The sequence below is a fragment of the Capra hircus genome, chromosome 10 (assembly GCF_001704415.2).
Source record: "Capra hircus breed San Clemente chromosome 10, ASM170441v1, whole genome shotgun sequence".
In the NCBI taxonomy this organism is placed as follows: Eukaryota; Metazoa; Chordata; class Mammalia; order Artiodactyla; family Bovidae; genus Capra; species Capra hircus.
This window is the reverse complement of record NC_030817.1, coordinates 88,218,865-88,236,065: the sequence shown is the minus strand read 5'-3', so window position 1 is coordinate 88,236,065 and position 17,201 is coordinate 88,218,865. Positions and strand designations below refer to the sequence as shown.

Genomic DNA, 17,201 nt, shown 5'->3' with positions numbered 1-17,201 from the left:
GAGGGGTGGGGGGGTACTGCCCAGAGTTCCGAGAGCCTCATGAAAAGGCGCTTTCAGGCTCGGGACGCGGCAGAAGCAAACCCCAGAGTGAGACTGATAAAGCAAACACCTCACATTCTTCCCAGCATGTGGGTATAGAGAGAGATTTCTATCTTCTATTTATAGAATACACACACACACAGAGACACACTTCTCTGTTTTTTTTTCCCGAATAAAACAAAAAGCCAAGTTTGCACTCATTGGGGTAAATGCCAAGGTTATCATCCTGTCTAGCTGACCTTCCCCTTCATCTCCCCACTGCTCTCAGCTGGTCCCCAGTCCCCAGGCCCCGCTCTGTTTATTGGCCTTGCTGGGGTCTGATTAGTGCAGATGAAAAGAGGAGCCACAATCAGCCCATAATTAAGAGCTTCACCCTTCGCCTTGATGAAGCCTCCGACCCTCCAGGAATCCCTCCAGGGGCCAGGCTTATGTTGAAGGCTTTCTAATCTCCCTGCACTTAAAAAAAGTTTTAAAAAATAAATCCGTAGCTCTTAATCTCCAAAAGAGTGATTCCGTGACCGCAGAAGAGCAGCAGAAATTCCCAGCGTCAACATGGAGGCCCTGCCAGGAGTCTGCCCACTGGGATCAATCGGGATTAGAGTCACCTCCTGAGACACGGTAAACGTCCTTGTCCTAGGGCTCCACCAAACCGGTAAATTCTGCTTTCTCCTCGCCCGGGAAAGCTCGGGCTGCAAATCCTGAAAACGGCACCACGGAAAACTGCAGTGCCCATTAATCAGGGTCAGAAGGCTGGCCTGCCCCTGCGCCCTCAAGCCCAGAGGAGACCAAGTGGTCTTGACATTAGTCAGCTTCAGAGGGAAATCACAGCATATCCCCGGGGCGGGGGAGAAGCAGGAAGGCAGAGGGGTAGAAGCCGACAAATTCACGAAGCACCCGCCTCCCTCTCCTACAGACGCAGCCCTTGACTTTGAGGCCTCAGCCTTCCCATTCCCAGGCAGGCAGCAGCTGCGCCCCCAGCCTTCAGCCCCTCTGAAGATGAAGGGAGAAAATTTAGCTGTGTTCGGAGGCCATTCCATTTCTCACAGGGCAATTATCTCCATCTTTCCATTTCATTGCAAATCAGGGCACACCCATCTGGCCTGGCCAACCCAGAAGCTGCCTGAGCCCCCTCCAACCCAACCCACTACAGGCCTGCTCGGCTCCCCTCTCCCACTTGCTCCCAGGGCTGTGGGGTTCTCTGAACTGGGGGAGTCCCTTGCGCCCTGGCATTAAGTCATGGCCACATCCCCAAAACCTTCACAGACAAGCCAGTCACACAGGGCCGTATGGCCCCACGGGGATTGGTCCCCATTCCCTCCTGCTCTGCAAAGAACATTTCTAAAACACGAGATGCAAACACAGATGCTCAGATGGGAAAAGAGCTTGAGGAAGGGGCCCTGTAGAATGATCCATCACCTGGTCAAGTCTCCCCCCTAAACTGATCTGTGAAGGTGAAGGCTGGACAGCAAGCCACGTGGGACCAGAACTGGCACCTGGACAAACCCGGGAGCATCGCATGTCAACACCTCATCCCACAGAAGGGCAAACTACTCCCAGGTGACTTAAAGCCCTCAAGTCACATAGCACACTGATGCCAGCACTCATGGAAGGGAATAGCAGAGTTGGACTGACATGGCTTCAAACTCTGACTGCACCTTACTGGTTACATAGCCTGGATAAAGTCATTTAACTACTCTGGGGCTGTTTCACATTAATCACATGAGAAAGGACCAACTTCACAGAGCTGTGAGGATATCAAATGAGTCAGCAGGTAAAGTGCTTGGTCCAGAATCGAGCACATAGAATGCACTCAATAAAGTATTAGTTTCCTGCCAACTCATATCCCCTCCTTCTACCTCAAGACCCTTCCAACTCTCTAATTCTGAATCCTAGAATTCCTAAGTTCGGTTCAGTTCGGTTCAGTTGCTCAGTCAGGTCCGACTCTTTGCGACCCCATGCACTGCAGCATGCCAGGCTTCCCTGTCCATCACCAAATTGCGGAGTTTATTCAAACTCACGTCCATCAAGTCAGTGGTGCCATCCAACCATCTCACCCTCTGTCTTCCCCTTCTCCTCCTGCCTTCAATCTGTCCCAGCATCAGGGTCTTTTCAAATGAATCAGTTCTTCACATCAGGTGGCCAAAGGATTGGAGTTTCAGCTTCAGCATCAGTCTTTCCAATGAATATTTCATTTCCTAATAAATCCTTTAAGGATTTCCTTTAGGATGGACTGGTTTGATCTCCTTGCAGTCCAAGGGACTCTCAAGAGTCTTCTCCAACACCACAGTTCAAAAGCATCTATTCTTCGGTTCTCAGCTTTCTTTATAGTCCAACTCTCACACCCATACATGACTACTGGAAAAACCATAGCTTTGACTAAACAGACCTTTGTCGGCAAAGTAATATCTCTGCTTTTTAATATGCTGTCTAGGTTGGCCATAGCTTTTCTCCCAAGGAGCAAGTGTCCTTTAATTTCATGGCTGCAGTCACCATCTGCAGTGATTTTGAAGGGCAAAAAAAAAAACAACAAAAACCTCTTTCACTGTTTCCATTGTTTCCCCATCTATTTGCCATGAAGCACTGGGACCATCTAGTCAAGGCTATGGTTTTTCCAATAGTCATGTATGGATGTGAGAGTTGGACTACAAAGAAAGCTGAGCACTGAAGAATTGATGCTTTTGAACTGCGGTGTTGGAGAAGACTCTTGAGAATCCCTTGGACTGCAAGGAGATCCAACCAGTCCAAAAGGAGATTGGTCCTTTATGTTCATTGGAAGGATTTATGTTGAAGCTATAACTCCAATACTTTGGCTACCTGATGCAAAGAGCGGACTCAAAGGCCCTGATGCTGGGAAAGACTGAGGGCAGGAGGAGAAGGGGATGACAGAGGATGAGATGGTTGGATGGCATCACCGACTCAATGGACGTGGGTTTAGGTGGACTCCGGGAGTTGGTGATGGACAGGGAGGCCTGGCATGCTGGGGTTCATGGGGTCACAAAGAGTCGGACACGACTGAGTGACTGAACCAAACTGAACTGATGGGACCAGATGCCATGATCTTAGTTTTCTGAATGTTGAGTTTTAAGCCAGCTTTTTCACTCTCCTTTTTCACTTGCATCAAGAGGCTTTTTAGTTCTTCTTCACTTTTCTGCCATAAGGGTGGTGTCATCTGCATATCTGAGGTTATTGATATTTCTCCCGGCAATCTTGCTTCCAGCTTGTGCCACATCCAGCCTGGCATTTCTCATGATGTACTCTGCATATAAATTAAATAAGCAGGGTGACAATATACAGCCTTGATGCACTTCTTTCCCAATTTGGAACCAGTCTGTTGTTCCATGTCTAGTTCTAACTGTTGCCTCTTGACCTGCATACAGATTTCTTGGGAGGCAGGTATTTCCATCTCTTAAAGAATTTTCCACAGTTTGTTGTGATCCACATAGTCAAAGGCTTTGGTATCGTCAATGAAGCACAAGTAGATGTTTTTCCGGAACTCTCTTGCTTTTTCAGTGATCCAACGGATGTTGGCAATTTGATCTCTGGTTCCTCTGCCTTTTCTAAATCCAGCTTGAACATCTGGAAGTTCACGGTTCATGTAGTGTTGAAGCCTGGCTTGGAGAATTTTGAGCATTACTTTGCTAGTGTGTGAGATGAGTACATTTGTGTGGTAGTTTGAGCCTCTTTGGCATTGCCTTTCTTTGGGATTAGAATGAAAACTGACCTTTTCCAGTCCTGTGGCCGCTGCTGAGTTTTCCAAATTTGCTGGCATATTGAGTGCAGCATTTCATAGCATCATCTTTCAGGATTTGAAACAGCTCAACTGGAATTCTATCACCTCCACTAGCTTTGTTTGTAGTGATGCTTCTTGAGGCCCACTTGACTTTACATTCCAGGATGTCTGGCTCTAGGTGAGTGATCACAGTGTCATGGTTATCTGGGTCATGAAGATCTCTTTTGTATAGTTCTTCTATGTATTCTTGCTACCTCTTCTTAATATCTTCTGCTTCTGTTAGGTCCATATCATTTCTGACCTTTATTGTGCCCGTCTTTATACAAAATGTTCCCTTGGTATCTCTAATTTTCTCAAAGAGATCTCTAGTCTGTCCCATTCGATTGTTTTCCCTTTTTCTTTACATTGATCACTGAAGAAGGCTTTATTTCTCTCCTTGCTATTCTTTGGAACTCTGCATTCAAATGGAATTTGAATTTCTAAGGATCTAGGGAAATGCTGATTGAAAAATCTTCTGCTGGAAAATCTGGGCTTCGCTATATGTATTTGGTGACCCCAGGGCCAGTCTGAAATGTACAGTTATCAAATGGTCTCATCTACTCATTCAGCAAACATTTACTGAACACTTGCCAGTCACTGCAGACACAGTAATTCAGGCAGGCCCTGCGCCTGGACCCCAAACACCTGCTGGAGGGTGTATGGGAGTGGCCACGAGAGGGCGATGGACCCAGGATGCGGCTTAACTCAAAGGGCCAAGGCCTTTGCCTGGCGGAAGCCCCAGGCAAATATCAGAGACATTTGCTGCAACTGATGCATACCATCCCCACAGGTCCCGCTCATGTTGGATCAGGCCCATCTCCATTCCAGTTGCCTCTGAGTCTGGTCAGTCTCCCAGCTCCTCTCCGTTAGGACTCAGAGTGGCTGCGCTTCCTCTCTTCCTCAGGTTTTCCCTCCTGAGGTCCAGCTCAGCTCAGGAGCAACTCAGCTTCCGGCGGCCCCATTCTTCCTATCTGCCTGCTAAGTCACTAACTTGCTGTGTGACCAGGGACAGGTTGCTTTGCATCTCTGAGCTTCACTCCATGTTTGCTCAGAGGCTATAGGACTCTTCGAACTCTACAAGTTCCCCTCCAGTGTGTCTCTCTTTGCTGCCCTTCCCCTCGTCACACTCTTCTCTCTCTTCACCCGCTACATTGGGTTGGTCAATGGCACCCCACTCCAGTACTCTTGCCTGGAAAATCCCATGGATGGAGGAGCCTGGTGGGCTGCAGTCCATGGGGTCGCTAAGAGTCGGACATGACTGAGCAACTTCACTTTCACTTTTCACTTTCATGTATTGGAGAAGGAAATGGCAACCCACTCCAGTGTTCTTGCCTGGAGAATTCCAGGGACAGGGAAGCCTGGTGAGCTGCCGTCTATGGGGTCGCACAGAGTTGGACATGACTGAAGCGACTTAGCAGCCTCTCCCAGCAGCAAGGAGATAAAGCAGTGAAGACAGGAGAATTAGATTCTAGTCCTGGATCACGGAGAACTCATTTCACTGTTCTGAGCCTCCTTTTCCTTTGACTACACAGGAAGGATAAGAGAGCAAGTTCTCATGAATATCAAGCCACAGCCCAACCCTGGAAATGCAGGCGTCGGTGCCCTTGTGAGGGTGGGGACCCTAAGTTCCTGCCACCTTTCTGTCCAGTCCTCAGCACCCTTTCGAAGGCTGGACTCTTTCTTGCCTCATGCTCTAGTCTAGCCCAGGGCCCACACCAGGGCAGTCTCTGCCCCATCACTCCGTGGACACCTCTTCTCCCCACTAAGGAGCTAAACATACACAGGAGGGCTTGGTTGTTAGTCTAAGACTAGGGTAGCCTCTCCAGGTTTCCTTCTGGAACCTTCTGTATGTATCTAGGCCAGGAGAATCTGAAGTCAGATATCAACTGTCTCAAAGCCTGAAGGGCCCCACATCTGTGAATTGGGCATTGGTGTGTCATAGAAAGCAATGGGCAACACACAACAGAATGTTTTCATGTACGTCTTTAACCCAGCATTCCACTTCTGCAATTGAATTTTAAAAACTTACCAAGGCCAAAGGTAGGTTTAAGAATGTTGCGTCCTCTCTTAATAAAGAGATATTCATTACAGCATTGAAACAACCTGAATGCTTAAGTCAGGGTGCACGTGTGATAAGTTGCCTCAGTCACGTCTAACTCTTAGCAACGCTGTGGACGGTAGCCCATCAGGCTCCTCTGTCCGTGGGACTCTCCAGGCAAAAGTACTGGAGTGGGTTGCCATGGCCTTCTTCAGGGGATCTTCCTGACCCAGGGATCGAACCTGCATCTCTTACGTCTACCTGCACTACAGGTGATTTCTTCACCACTAGCACCACTGAGGTGGTCTTTGCTAAAGAAATCCCACCATGTATACATAACAAAATATTATGTAAACATTTAAACTATTGGTGTGTGGAAAAATATGGAAGCTATACACTGGAGCATTAATAGTGGTCATTTGTAAGAGGAGGGGAAGGGAGAAACATCACAGGACTTCTGCTTTCCAAGTCAATCACTTCTGTTCTTCTTAGTGTTTCTTTTAATGCTCTTATTAGTGTTTCTTATAATGAGTATCATCATCACCATAGTCATAAAAGCAAACATATTTTAAGAAAATAAATGTAAGGCAATCCCACTTCTGGGCACATAACCAGAACAGACAAAAACTAACTAGAAAAGATGCGTGCACCCCAGTGTTCCTTGCAGCATTATTTGCAATAGCTTTGGAAGGAACGATGCTAAAGCTGATACTCCAGTACTGTGGCCACCTCACGCAAAGAGTTGACTCATTGGAAAAGACTCTGATGCTGGGAGGGATTGGGGGCAGGAGGAGAAGGGGACGACAGAGGATGAGATGGCTGGATGGCATCACTGACTCGGACATGAGTCTGACTGAACTCCGGGAGTTGGTGATGGACAGGGAGGCCTGGCGCGCTGCAATTCATGGGGTCGCAAGAGTCGGACACGACTGAGCGACTGAACTGAACTGAACTGAACATATGGAAGCAACCTACATGTCCATCGACATGAATGGATAAAGAAGATGTGGTGTATATATATGACAATTACTCAGCCTTAAAAAAAGAATGAAATATTGCCATTTGCAGCAACATGGATGGACTTAGAGGTCATCATACCAAGTAAATTAAGTCAGACAGAGAAAAACAAAAGCCATATGATATCGCTTATATGTGGAATCTTAACAAAATGGTACCAATAAACTTATAAAACAGAAACAGACTCACAGACATAGAAGACAAATTTATGGTTACCAAAGAAGAAAGGGCAAGAGGGATAAATTAGGAGCTTGGGACAAACAGATACACACTGCTATATACAAAAAGGATAAAAGCAAGTACCTATAGTATAGCTCAGGGCACCATATTCAGTATCTTGTAATAACTTATAATGGAAAAGAATCTGAAAATACATATATATATTACTGAATCACTTTGCTGTATGCATGATATTAACACAAATTATAAACCAATTATGCTTCAATTTTTTAAAAAAATAGGAAAAGAACTTTTTAATTTAAAAAAAATTATAATTTTTAAAAAGGTTAGGAAAAAACAAATAAAAGATGATACACGTACATTCACTACCACAGAAAGAGGACCCTGATGTATCATTATGTGAAAAACAGGTTACGAAACAGCGTGGACATTGCAGCTGAATTGTATGTGTGTGTGTGATGTGTGTTCTGAGAGCAAGCAAGAGAAAAGAGAGATGTCCAGAAAGATGCTTAAATATTAGCAAAGGCACCTGGGTGATAATATTTTAGGTAACTTACTTTCTTCTCTATACTTTGCTGTCAACATTTTCTATGATGAGCTGGTCTCAGCTTCTCAGTTTAATAAAGCCATCTTCATTTTGCCAAAAAGTCAGGACCTTTTGTCAGTGCCCCTATAGTTTACCCTCCCCCATGCCCAGACTCTCCCACAAGGCTCCTTGGGGTGCACATTCCCAAACAGCAGGATTTTTCAAGCCCTGAGCTCACTACTCTTGAGGACACAGGCCACTTTACAGAGCTTTCCAGGCAGCCCTGGAAGCCATCAAGCCGGGGTCGGTGAGGGGAGGGTGGGGATTGCCATTATAACTGAGTGGCCTGTGTCCATGCTGTGATTATACACATGCTGTGATTAGAAACATTATGCCATTTCAAAGACCCAAAATGATCTGATGACACAAAAAATGGATGGATAATGTAGGATTTTGTCAGCTCTATCTGGTATAATAAATGAACCAAGTATTCCGATTTTAAAAGAAATTTATTGCAGCACTTTGTCCATGACACTGATGAATCCTGGCTCACAGCCTGGCCAGGGCAGCCCAGGGAACGCCACCTCACTCCAGCACCTGCTCTGTCCCCTGCACCCCACAGGCTCTGGTTCTCCATAGGTGACAAGCACCTGGAGCTCTGGTCTCAATTCCTGAGTCCTAACCTCAGATCTGCCTCTTACCAATTATGTGACCTTGGGCAGGTCACTTGACTTTTGGAAGTCACAGTTTCCTCCTCTGTGAAGTGGGAATAGTAAGAAAACCTGATTCAGAGGGTCCTGCAGAGTCAAAGAGATGAGGATGATGGGAAGTGACTATAGTCAATAAAACACTGAGTCAAATGTGGTCAATCCTCTTGCTGAGGGCAGAAGGGATGCAATACAAATACTCCTGGGGGATGTGTACAGAGAGAGAGACTGAGATGATTAGGATCCTCTGATAAGGACCACCTTCTGGGAGAGGGACAAGTCTGCCAGGACCCAGAGAAAGGAACTCAAGATGAATTTCAGGAGGTTTGCAATTTGGCCCAGTCAGGCCCTGCTGACCCACAGTCTCAGCAAGAGATGATTCCCAGTCTGGATCAGAAGCCAATTTGGCTGCCTTTCTGGCCCAGGTCATGTCTGACCACCATCTCCACGGCTGAGAGCATTCGTGATAAAATGGTTCCTCTCTGGTTTTCTAGAGGGGCGAGATGCTCACTCACCTTCATCAACACTTTGCACTCCTTTCCAAAGGAATGGGCCATCAAAAACAGCACCTTGAAGGATCAAAATCTACCCTCATCTTCCCGGGTTTAATTTGCAGAATGGGACACAACTCCCAGACTCATTGGGCTCCTGGCCTGATTATTCGTTGTTTATTTCAGTATTTTCCAGGAAATTGTTCATTAAGGATAAAAGCACCTGCTTACTGTAAGAGAGTATTACACAGAGACTCTGGCATGGGGGCCTGGGAAGAGCATTAATTAATGAAGTGTAACAGAACAAACATGCTATAAATTAAGAGTCTAAAGATAAATGCCTGGCATCGGTGGATGACGACAGAGGGCTGAAATGAAAAATCTTATTTTTAGACCACAGTGGTGTTTAAAAAAAAAAAATGGGAGGGGGAAAAAATTACAAAAGGTGGCAGAGGTAACGATCTATTTCTGGAGCAACTAAAGCCTTTGCTTCCATCAAGAGAATTATAAATCAATTCTGTTTTGTCTGGGGGCATATATGCGTGGTGTGTGCTAAATTAAAAATCTTAATGTGTCAGAGCGGTTCCTTCTGAGGTTTCCATGGAACAATGCCGACTGAGGCACTAGGCAGGTGACATCTGAGCCAGGCCACCGAGTTAGGCTCAGCTCGGCACAGGCCATCCTGAGCACCAGGGTACAACAGCATACGTAGCCCAACCTCAGTTAGCTGGAACCTGCAAATCTTCATTTAACTGGGGTGTGGGGTGCCAAGCCGCTGCCCACACTTCCAGGTGCATTTCCACCCCAGAGCCAGTGAGATGTTCTCCCCCCCCACCCCCGCACCTCCCAAAAAGCAGTTTCCAAGGCTAGCTTCCGTACTGATGATCTATTCAGTTTTATTTCCTTTACTTCAAACCCATTCCTGGACAAGGACAGGCCTTGAGGAATAAGAACCCTGAAATCATGCCAAATCTCAATAAATCCGAAAAGATCTGGTTCCACTCACCATAACCCACTCACCAAGACAGGAAAGGAAACAGGCACAGTCGCAAACAAGCCTTTTGGTAGCAAGCGCTGGAACCCCAGAAAGGTCTTCTCTGTCTCACTTCCGACCCAACAGAAAACTCAGAACCGTGAACCGCCCATTCCTCGAGGCAGGGTGGAGGTCGGGGCAGGTTCTACTTTGACTCCAGCTGCTCCAATTCAAGTTGCTTTCTGCTCTTTCTGCAGGCAGGCTGAGTGGCAAGGTGCCAACCTCCAAAGAGCTGAATCACCAATAGGTAGAAAACAGGAAGCTTATGCCAAGTCTAACCATGCTTCCCCAGGGTTTTAATCCTCATTTGTGGTGTGCCCACAAATGTCTAAATTTGTCATAACACATTCAGGGACTCAGTGAGATGGGAAGACCAGGAGGCAGGCCAGGAGCTTGTGAAGCCATGGCGCAGACCTCTGACACACGGAGGCTTGGTGCTGCCAAAATGGGGAGCAGAAAGAAAAGGATAGAGGGCCAGGGAGGAGCTGGCGATGAGGGGCTGGGTGCACCCAGCTGATGAGTAAACCAGGGCTGAAGTTTGAGCTCAAGTGAGCATTGTGTACCAATGCTGTATTCAATACATAACAGCTCTCACTAAGGATGCTCTGTTAATATCCCCTGTTGGATGAGAATCTGCAAGAAAACTGACTCAAATAGTGAACATTCCATTCACTTACCAACTGTGGAGCATCTTACTGAACCCCAGAAGAAAGCAGGAAATGAATGGTTCCCGAGAGACTGTCCTGTGCTGGGCCCTGAGTTGGGTATCTGGCCAATCCCCATCCTCACAGTGGCCCTAGAAAGTAGGTAGTACGATCTCCATTGGCAGGTGACAGAGACTCACAGTTTAGAAGTTCATGAACTAGTCTTGAACTCAGGACTACCTGCTTCTCTAGTACTATGCTTCCAGGTCTGTCTTTGCCCTTCTGACTTGGCGGGCGTGCGTGCACAGCTATGCAGGTATGTGTGTGCACATGCTATATATGGGATGGGGGTCATCTCTTTGGATCAGAGCTTCCTCCGCCCACTAGGTTTGAGCAGAGGAAGAAAGGACACCGTGCTTTTGTAGGAAGAGCTGTGTACGCCAGCTGTGTGAGCTTGGGCCAGTCTTTGGCCTCCGTGGTACGCCAATGTCCTCTATAACTGAGAGGGAGGCTTTCTTAACTAACTGGTTCCTCATCGGAACCAAAGAATCCAGAAAATGATTTCAGTGACTGTTTTATCGGCTTTCCCAAGGATGGTTCACAACTTGTACCATAACATACACAGGAGAAAAGTCCATCCATTCCATACAGTGGATGGCAAGGGGTGTGAAGGCTCTTGAACCTAGCTGAGAAAGATGATCTTTAAGGCCTGTAGGGCTGTGACATCAGGAGATGGGTGGGGAGCTGGTGATGATCCCAGAGCAAAGCCGAGGTGGCAGGTAAGGATGCCAGACCCCTGGGATGAGATTATCTCAGCTTACAGTGTCCTCTGTGTATCTGTGTCACCCCTTAGCCTATCTTCTTTAAATGTATCCATCTCACCTCTATTCCTATTTGAGGAATCAAGGGAGAAATTAGGGACAGGCCTATAAGGGGATGAGCCTTACTTCTCACTCTTTGCCCCTCAAGCTAGCTAATTGGGGGTGAAAATGAAAGTCACTCAGTCATATCCGACTCTTTGCGACCCCATAGACTATACAGTCCATGGAATTCTCCAGGCCAGAATACTGGAGTGGGGTAGCCTTTCCCTTCTCCAGGGGATCTTCCCAACCTAGGGATTGAACCCAGGTCTCCCTCATTGCAGGCAGATTCTTTGCCAGCTGAGCCACAAGGGAAGCCCAAGAATACTGGAGTGGGTAGCCTATTCTCTTCTCCAGAGGATTTTCCTGACCCAGGAATCAAACCGGGGTCTCCTGCATTGCAGGCGGATTCTTTACCAACTGAGCTATCAGAAAAGCCCTAATTGGGGGTATGGGGAGCAATAACTGCCAAGAGCTCTGAATAGGATCAATAATTGAGTACATGATTCCTGAGCACCTCATCTGCCCTCCAAGGACATGAAATTTAGTACAGAAAGGGCCAGTTCTCCAGCAAGGCAAAGCAGTGGGGCTTGTGCCCCAGGAATGAGCAGCGCCCTGCCCCATTCTGGGCCTCATCCAGAAAATGTTTGAATACTTTAACAAGCAAGAGCATGCCTAGACTAACTTTCAGCTGTGCTCATGGAGCGCTCAGATGCCAAATGCATCCGAGGCAACGGGGAAGGGGCAGCTCACTGTGGAATTCTGCAGCCAACACGCCCAGCTCTCAAGAAACCTCGGACTCAGTAGTAGCCGTGGCAACACCTTTGCATCTAAAAGGACATATCTAGGGAGAACAGGCGCTTGCCAGACTCTGGATCACTCCACAAAGTGGAGAGGAAGATAAAATCACCCCCAGGGAGGAAGGCAGCGGAAACATTTATTTCAAACCAATTTCACCCACTGTGGAACAATCACTAAAGCCAAATGGTAGAGCTCTGCGGCTCTCTGTGTCCTCGTGGATAAAGGTGGAAAGAGCAAGCAAGCAGTGCAACCTCCAGCCTGCAGGGAGGGCCCATGAGAGAACAGGATCTGCTGATGAGGCTGTCTGTGGACTCCAAGGAGGGCATGAGCCAAGCGCCCAACCAAAAGTGGAGAAAAATGGCCAGGTACAGGGAAACCCAGAACCAGACCTCTCACCCCCAGGTCTACCAACAGTTGGCTGTGTGACCCTGACTGAGTCACTGACCCTCTCTGAGCCGTTTTCTGATAAGGAGGAGTGAGAATCACTTCTCAAGCAGATGATCCAGCCAAAGCAAAGGGCATGAGATTAGAGGCCTGAATTTAGCTTTCTAGCATCACCCACCAGCCATGGGAAGGCTCTTAATGGCTTGTCGGGGCCTCAGATTCTCCATCTGTAAAAGGATGTTGACTGACAGTCTTATACTTTCAGAGCTAGAGTTGGACTCTAGCTAAGGTCCCTGATAGCTCTAAAAAGTTCTACAGTGATTCTCTGCAGCAAGAACAGACAACAGGGAGGAGGGGTTTCCCTCCAAGGCAAGGGGGATGGGCACCTGGCACCTGGCACAATGCCAGATGTTGGTAACTGTTTGATAACTAGCTAATGACTGGATCAGTGAATCAATGAACAGGTCTCTGTTTTTGCATGGGACTGAGAGCAAAGAGACTCAACCAAGGTCACACAGCTGGTAACAGACAGACAGAGCTGACCTCAAATCCAGGTCTTTGGATCCCAAATTCAGTGCCCCTCCCACTCCACCATCTACTGGGCAAGAAAAAGGAGGTCATTGAGCAGAGCCTCCTTGAAGGGCAAGGCACTCTGGGGCCGAGGAGATGGTGAGGTCCTCCTGGGCCACATTGGATTCTGTGTGCCTTGAACCTTCCAACCTCTCAGTCAGCCCCAGTGTTTGCTGCCTTTGCAACCCACTCACCAGTATGGTGAGCCCTGCTGGATCACCACCCATGCTCCTTTTGCCCTATCCCCTGGCGAAAACAGGGGGAGCCCTCCCGCAGGGATGGGAGAGCAGAGTTCACCACGAGGTTGGAGCCAAGCACAGGCCCCAGTCCCAGAGCCCTGAGGTCTTGCATCTGCCGTGCTGGGCACCCCCACCTACTCCCTCCTCTAATGAAAACCCAGAGAGCGGCAGTGAAATTCACCTTAATAAGCGCTCGTTAGAAATATGCTAATGAGGAGGAAGCTGATATCATATGCCCTGAAACCCCAAGGGAGAAAGGGATGAAAAAAATTCAATATTGAGTTTTGTCTCATTTCAAAGCCACTTTCAAAGTGGCCATAAATCTTCTGTATGATGTGGCATAACAGGGAGCTGCCAGCGGCCTGGGCGTTAATAATTAGCAGTTGCCAGGTGCTGAAGTGAATGCATTCGACTTTCTGGTCCTCGCTGCCAGGAGAGGGAGGGAAGGCGCAAACTAGGTCCCACGCGTGGGCTGACCCATCCACACAGCCTGCCCACCTGCCTCCCCGGGGCAGAGCTTGTGGCTGTGAGAGACTGCAGAAAATGCCAGGAGACTGAGGTCAGGAATCAGCAAGGCCTACCTTGAACCCCAGCCTCAGGGTGTTGAATTCTGCTTGCCCCCGACATGACCAAGCCTCAGCTTCTGTCTGTGGGACTCATAATAACTCATGTTCCAGGCTGGGGCGGGCGGTATGGGTCATGTGCGGGTATCACCTGGCTCAGCGTGTGGCGGTGCAGAGAATTTCTCTAGAGTCAGCTGGTCTAAATCAAACACCGGTTCTGTTAATTAGTCACTGGGTGACTGTGGATAAATGATTTAATCTCGCAGAGACTCTGTTTCCTCATCTGCAAATGGAGGTGGTAATTGTATCCATTGTGAAAATTAAATAAGGTAATTACACCAGTATCTGATACAGTCACAATTCAGCAAATACAGCTACTGTCACTATAGTAGTTACTGTTTATATTTTGGGCTCCTTCAGTTCCCCTGTACCCACTTTCCTAGCCACTGATTAAAAAAATATACCTTGGAGTTGTCTCCTATCCTTTTTCGCTTTTAATTTGCTGGGCAACTTTGGGAAACTGATTTAACCTCTCTGGTTCTTAACTGTCCATTCTACAAAGTGAGGATGATAAGGCCTCCTTTGATCTATGTGGAGGATGGTCATAAAGGTCAAAAAGATAAAGCAAGTGAAAGCTTTGAAATGTATAATAAATGGCACAGGAGTGGGGAATTATTATCATCAACCTCCAGCAGGAAGGTTATTCTAGATGCCATGATTGACCTCTCTTCCCCAGGGAGCAAGGGACAGTCTCTCTCAAGACCTCAGAGGAAAAGAGCCTACATTTCTTTCAGACAATATTGACAGCAAGGTACAACTTTTAATTCCTACAGATGTCTAACCGACGTCCCTTCCCACTGGCTGCTGTCTTCTTGCTCTGCCCTTGGGAGAAGGAGAGACAAGTCATTGGTCATTGTTTGGGTGGGAGTTCCTCATAGTCTAGAAGAGTTTGCTTTTAATTTGCAGTAAGACACAGACTAATATGTGGTCCTACTTGCATGATCTCATGGGGCTCATGTCCCATGTAACTCCCCTCTCCCGCCTCCCACGCTGCTCTATACCTCATCCAATAAGAGGACTCCACTGACTGTACCAATGTCAAGTTGCTATCAAATCTCCAGCTTTCAGGGCTTCCCATGTGGCTCATTGGTAAAGAACTCACCTGCCAGTGCAGGAGACACAGGAGACATGGGTTCGATCCCTGGGTCAGGAAGATCCTCTGGAGAAGGAAATGGCAACCCACTCCAGTATTTCTCCTGAAAAAATCCCATGGACAAAGGAACCTGGCCAACTACAGACATGACTGATGGACTGAGCGTGCACACACGCTCTAGTGCTTTCACTCAATTTCTGGACTTCTCTCATTATAGACTCAATGGCTTGCCGGCTGGCACCAGTCCCTGGAGCGCACTTTGAGTCACTGAAAGGCAGTGGGCACAAAGGAGCAAGCTGGGACTCTTAGCTCCTGGTGCTGCGGTCTTTATGAAGATGGACACCTCCTAAGGAATGCACAGTACCGCTCTTCACTCATCTCCTCTGCCTTTGCTTTCTCTCACTGCTTCCTGTGGGTTCCCATAATGCTCCTACCTGAAAACACACTGAAAAGTCCCACTCTTGAAGCCATTCTTCCTTAGGTAGGCATAACATGGACACCCTTCCTGACCTGGAATTTGGAGGATGGTGGCTGAGTTATAGTTGTTAGGTCCCCAAATTGCCCCCTGAGTCTCTTTGGCTGCCAGTGAGACCCAACAGTGAATCCCAGGGATTTCATCTGTTGCAAAGCCCCAACCTGACTTTGTCCTCCCCAACCCCATTCCCCATGGAGGCCTTAACAATCCGGCTTCTGTCCTGATCCCTGATCTTCAATGCCCTCTTGCACAGGCACCTTACATGGTGGCCCAGCCCAAGATTCACGCCAGCCTCCTCACGGGGCCTGATCCGTCACCCTTCACTCAATCATTCACTCCCCAGAAGCACCTAGTAAGCGCAGACATTAGGCAAGGCCCTGAATACATAACGACTTCCCTGATGGCTCAGACAATAAAGAGTCTGTCTACAATGTAGAAGACCCAGGTTCGATCCCTGGGTTGGGAAGATCCCCTAGAGGAGGGAATGGCAACCCACTCCAGTATTCTTGCCTGGAGAATCCCATGGACAGAGGAGCCTGGAGGGTTACAGTCTCTAGGGTAGCAAATAGTTGGATAACTGAGCGACTAACACTTTCTTTGGATACATAACATATCAAGTCAGAGGCTGATGGGAGGAAGAGCACAATGTGCCCAGTATCTTCCAGAAGACCCAGACCCCAAGCCCCTGTCAAGGGATCTGGGGAGGGGAATGGCCAGAAGAAGGGGCATACATGCTAAGACCTGAAGGAAGCAGAAGAGTTAGCCAGGTAGGACAGCAGTGCTTTGGGCAGAGAGAGAAAGAACGGGTGTATTTGAGGAAGTAAAACTGACTCATTCTGGCTGGAACAGAGTTTGAAGCAGCATTGGTGCCTGCTGAGCTAGCGAGGGGGTCACCCCAGAACACAATGTGCCTCTGAGTCACAACTCTGCCCCCAGATAAATAGGCAGCTGCTGGAAGATTTTAAGTCAGGGATCGACTTGGCCAGGGTTATATTTTCCAAAGGGTCTCTTCTGATTAAAAAAAAAAAAAAAGGTGAAAAGACAGTGAATCCTCATTAATAGGGAAATAATTTCTTTTTATCTGGCAGCTCTTAGAAGGAATGCATGAGAGCAACACTGGTCTAGTAGGAAGGATTGCCAGGAGGTACTAGGGAGGGAAAAGTCAGAGGCTACATAGTACAATCCTGCTTTCCTAAAGCAAACAGGCCACACACACACACACACACACACACACACGCACACATTTGTAAATTGTTGGAGTTAGAGGATATGGAGGGATACAGAGAGGGATGTTGACAGGAGGGACTCCCTGAGTGGGCAGGGACTAAGAGCATGATGCAGGGGGAAGGGAGAGGAGGGCAAGTTAAAGAAAAAAAAATTAAAGAATGAAATTTTTAAAAGTCTGTTATGATTGCTCTCATGTGAAATTACTTTTGTGGAGACCTTCAGGTCTCAGTTTATCTGCCCCTTCCTCTGGCCAGTGCCCCTTCCCAGGGTCCCCTGGCAGTAGCCCCAGAATATAAAAAGAAAGGAGGAAAAAGAAAAATAAGCAACCTCCCACTGACTGAGATATGAAGAGAGGCGATTAGATGGAGTGGGGCTGGAGCAGGCAGGATGGTAGGGGGGCTGCTACAGGTGGCGTTAGTGGTAAAGATCCTGCCTGCAAATGCAAGAGACGTAAGAGACACAGGCTTGATCCCTGGGTCAGGAAG

At 47.7% G+C, this 17,201-nt stretch overlaps 1 protein-coding gene across 9 annotated transcripts in view; it reads right to left on the bottom strand.

Moving 5' to 3' along the window:
* The window catches only part of MEGF11 (multiple EGF like domains 11), a 390,793-nt gene that overhangs the window by 262,130 nt on the left and 111,462 nt on the right, over window positions 1–17,201 (bottom strand). The window contains exon 1 of one of the 9 annotated variants that reach the window (XM_013966754.2): window positions 9,774–10,040. The exons of the other annotated variants lie outside the window; for them this stretch is intronic. The gene's annotated coding sequence lies outside the window, so the exon portion shown is untranslated. Of the gene's footprint in view, window positions 1–9,773; window positions 10,041–17,201 lie in introns of those variants that run through there. 9 annotated transcript variants of the gene reach the window in all.